Below are 8918 nucleotides of genomic sequence, written 5' to 3'. Positions count from 1 at the left end.
ACAACTAAGCTATGAGAGTTCAAGAGAAACACTCAACTATATCTATTCCCTAGAGAGCAATAGAGTGTTGGAAAGCTTGCCTAGTGGTGAGGCTAAGTCTATGACTTTTAATGACTCCTAAAGGATCTCGACGAGATTGAGTTCTCAAGGAGACCGAGTTGGGCAAGATATTCGATTATGAATCAACTATATAAGTGTGAAGTGAGTACGCTTCAAATAACACACTTATGAACCTAAAGTGGTGTCCAAGGCCGCAAAGGACACAAACCATGAGAACGGATGAGGTTGAGGTGTTTAAGCGTTAACACCATTGTCTCGGTGCACACCGTGGGAGATTAGTTCAAAGCATCGCGCTACTAAGCCGTCTGTGTATCCGATGGTGTCGACTATACAGGGTTCAAAGCCAACAACTACCTATCCTTATGCTTATATACCTCTCGAGGGTTGAGCTTGTGTCTGCGTGCATATGCATTGGGCTATTTCCACTCATGTGGGAGATTGTAGAAATCATGGAATAAAATATGTCCGGTCAATAGATTTTGACCAAATAATAAATGTGACGAGACATCTAATTTTGTGAAATTAAATGATATAGCATCGATCTACATTTTACGTAGATAAATGTAGTATATTTATTTTCTCAAATCCGATTTCCGATGAGTGAGAAATTGTGGATTAAAGTTGGGCATGATTAGCTTTTAATTAAAGCTTGGAGTTTGAGATTAGAGAATAATTAACTAGTGTTAATTATCCCACATAGGAGAAGTGACACATCTTTTAATGTGCTTAAATTAAGTGACTTTATGTTACTTAATAATTATAGTGGACCAAGATGGGTGAAAGAGCCCACACGCGCGCGCGCCGCCGCCGCCCGCCCGAGCCCGTGGTCGTGGGCCTCGGGCTCGATCTTGGACTTGGACTTGGCAATTGGTCTTTGGGTGGTCTTTGGGCTCGGGTCTGGACCCGTAGTAATTTAGACCACCGCTGAGTCAACAATCCAATGGTGGCTTGGCCTATAAATAGACTAGCCATTCCACTGCAGCCATACAGTCTTCCCGAGCAGCCATAACACCAGAGACAATTCTATAGCGAATATGGTATGCAACAAAGTTCTATCGAGCATGAAGCCGCATATCGTAATCCCAGGGCTTGCCGTTTCTGAAAAGAGATAGAGCTGTATACATAGGAAGGATGTCGAGCTCGTCATCTTCGTCTCCGGAATCATCTGTATCTGAAGCTGCATCATTAAACTGCTCATCAGATACTGGAGTCTATGTATCAAAGGAGTCCACTGTGGCACACACATGCCACTTGGCTGCAAGGCACGTCACGGCTTGCGCCTTGTGCGTGATTCAGGTCGCGCTGCGCAGCAAGATCATGAGCCCGCCTAGTAGACTAACACAACATACCTGCACAGCACATACGTTGACATCTGCGTTGGGGCGTGTGGTCATGAGCAGAGACGAGAACTGGCTAGCTGTGATGAAGATCAAGTACCACAGGATGAATGATCTGTATCTGTGGCTTATGATGCGGAGGTGTCTTCTGATTGTGAGATGCTCTTTGAGGACGGATTCGACATCAGAATAGACTTGGAAGACCTGCGCAAAGTCCTGGAGCTGGAGGATTTGGAGGCAGCAGATGAGCCGGGACAGAACGCACACCAGGAAGAACACCATAGTTCTGTAGAACCACGAGCACAGCTTCAAGATGCACGCGACTGTGTTGCTCACCACGACATTGCCTAGGAACGAGATGCGCGTCCCACCTGATACGTACCACCACGCGCTCTCAGTAGCAAAGCAGGGCAGCACGAACGAAGATGAACAAGAGCTTCAACGATCTCTAGCAACATTCAATATGCCTTGTCATTTCACAAAATCATAAACTGCAAGGTTTTATCAAATCTCTATCCAAACAAAAGGATTGGAATTGAATTTGTTTGGTTCATTCAATTGATTCATTTCACAAAATCATTAACTCCAAGGTTTTATCAAATCTATATCCAATGAGCAAGCAAAAGGATTCAATTGATTCATTTCAAAACCTAATCAGCAAATAAAATCTAAATCCAATAACGATGCGAAAGGATTGGAATCGAATGTGTGAATTTCATTCAATTGATTGAATTCAAAACCTAATTGTTAGTGTTTGAGCTCATCAAGATCGGATTGAGCTGGTGGAAGAATCAAGTCAGGAAATGGCCGTTGGGAACCGAAACAGAAACTAGCCGTTGGAAACGGTTATAACCGTTTTCGGCAAAAGGAAGCTGTTCGCCAAAAGGTGTTCGCCAGAAGGTGTTCGGCAAAAGGTGTTCGCCAAAAGGTGTTCGCCAAAAGGTGTTCGGCAAAAGGTGTTCGCCAGAAGGTGTTCGCCAAAAGGTGTTCGCACAAAAGGAAGCTGTTCGGCAAAGGAAGCTGTTCGGCAAAGGAAGCTGTTCGGAAAAAGAAGCTGTTCGGCAAAGGAAACTGTTCGGCGGTTTTTCTTGATCGGTACTACTTAAGGAAGTTGCGATTCATTCCAGAACTAACAACAACAGAAATCAAAAAGTGATAGAGAGAGAATTCAAGAGAGGAAGTGTTATCTTTCAGCTGTGCGTTTTTAGCTCTCGAAGCAAGAAGTTTTCGGGCGAGTTGAGGGTTTTCCATCTTGTAAATTCTTGAGAGTTTTGAGTGCTCTTGTGTTTGTAATCTCTCGAGTAATCAATAAAGAAACACACCAGATTCTGCCCGTGGATGTAGGCTTACGCCGAACCACGTAATTCGCTTGTGTTCTTCCTTGCATCTTGTCATTTCATTAATTTCCTTTTCGGTCATCACAACCATAGGTTCGTTCTTCACAACGTGGCGCCGTCTGTGGGAACTTCACCCACTGAATTGATCGAGAAGGCACAAAGTTTTGGGAGTTCTTTCTTTGTCCTCAAGAAGGCGCTCAACCTGTTTGAATAATGGCTGCAGCAAGGTTTGATGTTGAAAAGTTCACAGGCCGAAATGATTTTGGTCTATGGAGGCTGAAGATGAAAGCAATCTTGATGCAACAGGGTTTATGGGAAACCCTAAATGGTGGAGGCAGTAATGAGGGGGAGAAGCCCGAGCCTGATGAAAAGGAGAAGGCAAAGGCCCAAGACAGAGAGTACAAGGCATATAGTACCTTGATACTCAACCTCAATGACAGAGTCCTCAGAGAAGTTTCAAAGGAGGAGACAGCGGCTGGAGTTTGGTCCAAGTTGGAGTCATTATACATGGCCAAATCTTTGGCAAATCGGCTGCACCTGAAGCAGAAACTTCTCACTTTCAAGATTGCTGATGGAAAAGGTGTGTTGGAACAGCTCGAAGAATTTGGGAAGTGCATCGATGATCTTGAGAACATTGATGAAGAGATTAAAGATGAGGACAAGGCTCTGATGTTGTTGAATTCCTTGCCACCAAGTTATGAGCATTTCAAGGATGCTATACTTCTTGGTAGAGAGTCCAAGATTGGATATGAAGAGGTGTACTCTGCTCTAAAGCTCAAGGAAATCCAGAAATCTAATCCAAAGTCCACTGAAATGATGTCTGAGAGTCTGAGTGTTACTGATCACAAGAAGAATGTGAAAAGAAAGTCACAGAAGAAGCCATGGAAAAACAAGACAGCTGACTGGAAAGAGACCAGATCATGCCATCACTGCAAGAAACCAGGCCACATAAAGAAGAATTGTTGGGTTTGGAAGAAGAAGCAGGCCGAGGAAGAGAATGGCAAGAACAATGCTGATATTGCAGAAGAGTTGGTGGTCCCGGAGGCTCTGTGTGTGACTGAGGACATGGAAGAACTTCCATGGATCATGGATTCTGGATGTAGCTTCCACATGTGTCCAACTAGAAGTCATTTTGAGGAAATCAAGAATGCAGCTGGATCAGTTTTGTTAGGAAATGACCAGATATGCAGAATCAGAGGAGTTGGGTCCATCAGGCTTAGACTTCATGATGGCTCCATCAGGTTACTCACTGGTGTGAGGTTTATTCCAGAGATTAAGAGGAATTTGATCTCTATTGGAGTGTTGGATGCAGCAGGATATAATTGCATATTGTCTGATGGGATTATGAACATCGTCAAGAATGGTGATGTTGTTATGATGGCTGAGAGAAAGAGAAGCCTATACTATCTAAAGGCAAGTGTGGTTACTGGATCTGTGAATCTGGTATTAGACTTAAGAATGTGGCATCTCAGACTCGGACACTTGGGAGAAAATGGAATCAAAGAATTGGCCAAGAAGGAGCTGATTAAGCTGGAAAATCCCAATGAGCAGTTGGGTTTGTGTGAGCAATGTGTGCTCGGAAAGAGTAAGAAACTGCCCTATGGGAGAGGAATTCACAGCTCAAGGTCACCACTAGACTATGCCCACAGTGACTTGTGGGGCCCAGCTACACCAGCTTCATTGGGTGGAGGTAGATACTTTCTATCCATTATTGATGATTTCTCTAGAAAATTATGGGTGTTTATCTTGAAGGAAAAGTCAGAGACATTCATGAAATTCAAGGAGTGGTGTAGGGAAGTGGAGGTGGAGAAAGGGTGTTCTTTGAAGTGTTTAAGAACTGATAATGGGCTGGAGTTTCTGAGTGGGGAGTTTGATTCTTTCTGCAAGCAGAAAGGTATGAAGAGGCATAGGACATCTCCATCTAATCCCCAACAGAATGGAGTCGCTGAGCGCATGAATAGAACCATCCTAGAGCGAGTTAGATGTATGCTCTTTGGCTCTGGAATGGCTAAGAGATTCTGGGGTGAGGCTGTGAGTATGGCAGCAGTTCTCATCAATAGAAGTCCTTCTTCAGCTATAGCTTTTGACACTCCTGATCAGAGATGGTATGGAAAGGCCATGGATTATTCGAATATGAAGATTTTTGGTTGTATGGCTTATGCACACATCAGGCAAAGTAAGTTGGAGCCAAGGGCCTTGAGATGTGTGATGATTGGATACCAAAGGGGAGTGAAGGGCTACAGGCTGTGGTGCATAGAGCCAGGAAATCAGAAAGTTATTATCTCTAGAGATGTGCAATTTGAAGAAAGTAGGATGCCATTTCTGGAAAAGGCTCAAGAGAGCCAGAGGCCATCTCATTCTGAGAAAGAACCAGAGCCTGAGAGGATGGTGGAGATGGGTGTTCCAGAACCTGAGGAGGCTGAGGAATCAGTTCAGGTGGAGGTTTCTGGAGCAGATAGAACTGCTGAGCCTGAACAGCAGATGGGAAATCATAGTGAACAAGAAGAAGCAGGTGCTGATGTGTTGAACCCTGAGCAGCAGGATTTGGGTGACTATGTTCTAGCCAGAGATAGGGTCAGAAGAATCCCTAAACCATCTACAAGATACAGTGAAGAAGAATACTTGCTATATGCACTATGTGTTGCAGAAAACATAGAGTATGCAGAGCCTTCAAGCTTCAAGGAAGCTATGAGTTCTAAGGAGAGCAAGCAGTGGATGGAGGCTATGATAGATGAAATACAGTCCCTGATCAAAAACAAGACATGGGTGCTTGTGAAGAGACCTTCCACACAAAAACCAGTGAGTTGTAAGTGGATATACAAGAAAAAATTGGAGGTTGGGAACAAGATTAGGTTCAAGGCTAGGCTTGTAGCTCGGGGGTTCACACAAGAGGAGGGAATAGACTATAATGAAGTATTTTCTCCAGTGGTAAAGCATGCCTCAATCAGAATTTTGCTAGCTATAGTTACTCAAAGAAGTTGGTTTTTGGACCAACTTGATGTGAAGACAGCCTTTCTTCATGGAGAGCTTGAGGAAACTATATACATGAATCAGCCAGAGGGATTTGTGATACATGGGAGTGAAGATAAGGTTTGTCTACTAAAGAAAAGTCTATACGGTTTGAAGCAAGCAAGTAGACAATGGCATATCAAGTTTGATGAACATATGCAGAGTATGGGATTTATAAATTCCAGATATGATAGTTGTGTCTACTTCAAATCAAAGTCTGAGGGACCTGCTGTGTATTTGCTATTATATGTAGACGACATCTTGCTTGCTGGACCAGATAGACAGGAGCTAGATAGGGTGAAAGCCTTATTGAAAAAGGGATTTGAAATCAAGGATCTGGGGAGTGCTAGCAAGATTTTGGGAATGGATATATTCAGAAGTGCAGATAAGAGGGTGTTGTGGTTGTCCCAAGAAGGCTACATTCAGAAAGTACTGCACAAATATCAGATTGACAAGAGTAGAACAACCTCAGTTCCACTATCACAACAGACTAAGCTGTCCAAATCACAATGTCCCAGAAATCAGCAAGAAGAAAGAGAGATGAGCCAGATACCTTATTCCAACATAGTTGGGAGTGTGATGTATATGATGATATGCACAAGGCCTGATATTTCTCATGCGGTAAGCGTGGTGAGCAGATACATGTCCTGTCCGGGAAGAGAGCACTGGTTGGCTTTGAAAGGGATTCTCAAGTATCTTAAAGGAAGTAGTGATCTGGGAATAATGTTCAAATCAGAGAATGAAGGAGATAAGGATAGCATTATTGGGTTTTGCGATTCAGATTATGCAGCTAACCTTGATAATAGGCGCTCACAATCTGGGTACATATTTACCTTGTTCGGCTCCGCGGTGAGCTGGAAGTCTAATCTCCAATCCGTGGTGGCTCTATCGACGACGGAGGCAGAGTATATAGCTCTTGCTGAGGCAGTAAAGGAAAGCTTCTGGCTTAGGGGTATAGTTGGTGATTTTGGGGTGAAGCAAGAGAATGTTGTGATCAAGTGCGACAGCAATAGCGCGATTTGTCTTTCGAAACATCAGACATATCATGAACGCAGCAAACATATAGACGTGAGGCTGCATTTCATTCGAGATGAGGTTGAGAAGGGTGCGGTGAAGATTGAGAAGGTCAGCACCGAGCACAATGCGGCTGATGCACTTACTAAAGCCCTACCGAGATCCAAGTTCCGACATTGCTTGGATTTGGTTGGGGTGGTCCGAAATTTGTAAGTATGGGAAGGAAGGTGGAACTGGTGGTGATGGATCTTAGATTGCTCAAAGGTGGAGGATTTGTTAGTGTTTGAGCTCATCAAGATCGGATTGAGCTGGTGGAAGAATCAAGTCAGGAAATGGCCGTTGGGAACCGAAACAGAAACTAGCCGTTGGAAACGGTTATAACCGTTTTCGGCAAAAGGAAGCTGTTCGCCAAAAGGTGTTCGCCAGAAGGTGTTCGGCAAAAGGTGTTCGCCAAAAGGTGTTCGCCAAAAGGTGTTCGGCAAAAGGTGTTCGCCAGAAGGTGTTCGCCAAAAGGTGTTCGCACAAAAGGAAGCTGTTCGGCAAAGGAAGCTGTTCGGCAAAGGAAGCTGTTCGGAAAAAGAAGCTGTTCGGCAAAGGAAACTGTTCGGCGGTTTTTCTTGATCGGTACTACTTAAGGAAGTTGCGATTCATTCCAGAACTAACAACAACAGAAATCAAAAAGTGATAGAGAGAGAATTCAAGAGAGGAAGTGTTATCTTTCAGCTGTGCGTTTTTAGCTCTCGAAGCAAGAAGTTTTCGGGCGAGTTGAGGGTTTTCCATCTTGTAAATTCTTGAGAGTTTTGAGTGCTCTTGTGTTTGTAATCTCTCGAGTAATCAATAAAGAAACACACCAGATTCTGCCCGTGGATGTAGGCTTACGCCGAACCACGTAATTCGCTTGTGTTCTTCCTTGCATCTTGTCATTTCATTAATTTCCTTTTCGGTCATCACAACCATAGGTTCGTTCTTCACACTAATCAGCAAATAAATTGAAGTAATAAAGGAATAGAAAATACATTGAATTGCTTGGTGTAGCCCTTTCTGACGATCTCGCTCTCATCGCGAAGCTTATCGAAGAACAAAAACCTCCGGAGACCGTACTTGCTGATGAAATGCGAGAGGCAGACGAAGGAGATGGCGGCGATGCCGCTGAGGGAGAGCTGCGCAACAGCGTCGTCAGGCCTGCTGTGGCGGGCATCGCAGTACGCGCAGGCGAGGACGAAGTGCGAGAAGGCGGGGATGAAAATGGTCATGGCGACGAAGACGAACCAGGAGAGGCACGCGGTCCACACATTCGATTGATCCACGCACAGCCATTTCAGCCACCGCCGGAACGCCTGCAGCTCGTCGTGAACGTTCGACGACATCAGCATCAGCGTCCGCCTCTTCTCGGTAGGGCTCATCAACGGCGATTCCCTTCCCGTTTCCTCCATCAAAATCGTCCGATTTTTTTCTTTTGTTTCTCGTGGCGTCAAAATTCGAATTTGGATCTGAGTTGTACATTCGCCAAGTTTTTCGTATGAGATTGCGGATTTGATTGGAGATGATGAGTTTATACGTATGAGATTAAGGAATAGGATTCCTACACAAACCAGAGATGATTTTCTGGATTTTGCTTATTTCCCTTTTGATGATTTGTGGAAATTCGAGAGCTATTTGGAGGGAAGTATCGATTACTCCTTTTATTAAAAGATTCCTTTGATACAATTCATTTTGATTTTGATTTTGCTATGTATTGTTTACACATTTTCTGAAACTATTAAAACATTAAAAATGCATGTAAATAAATATTCTGAGAATCTTGTACACAAATATTACGAATTTCAGTTTAATTCGTGGGATGATCTAAATAAGCCCTTAAATAAACACGATTAGTTCATGTAATTAATTCTTGTGTAGCAAACATTCAATAATTCTTATGTTTAATTGTACTATTTGAATATTATGACTAGTCCATGTAATTATTTTGATTTCCTTGTGCCTTTACGCTCATTAGATTAGTTATGCTGTGAATGAATCTTAGCTTTGTTAGTAGTATAATATTTGTTAGATGACTATCATTGTTAGAATTAGGAAGAATCAACATCAATAGTTCAGAAATTTGAGGTTACGTGTGAAGTAACGTATCATTTGAGCTACTAGGAATTGCAAGCTTATTTCT

The 8918-nt window shown here is 43.3% G+C and overlaps 1 pseudogene; it reads right to left on the bottom strand.

Annotated features, from left to right (window-relative positions):
- Nucleotides 1–1024: 1024 nt before the first annotated feature.
- LOC121784330 lies at nucleotides 1025–8190 on the bottom strand (annotated as a pseudogene).
- Nucleotides 8191–8918: the final 728 nt, after the last annotated feature.

The sequence above is a fragment of the Salvia splendens genome, chromosome 21, assembly GCF_004379255.2.
Source record: "Salvia splendens isolate huo1 chromosome 21, SspV2, whole genome shotgun sequence".
Lineage (NCBI taxonomy): Eukaryota > Viridiplantae > Streptophyta > Magnoliopsida > Lamiales > Lamiaceae > Salvia > Salvia splendens.
This window is presented reverse-complemented; position numbering and strand designations above follow the sequence as displayed.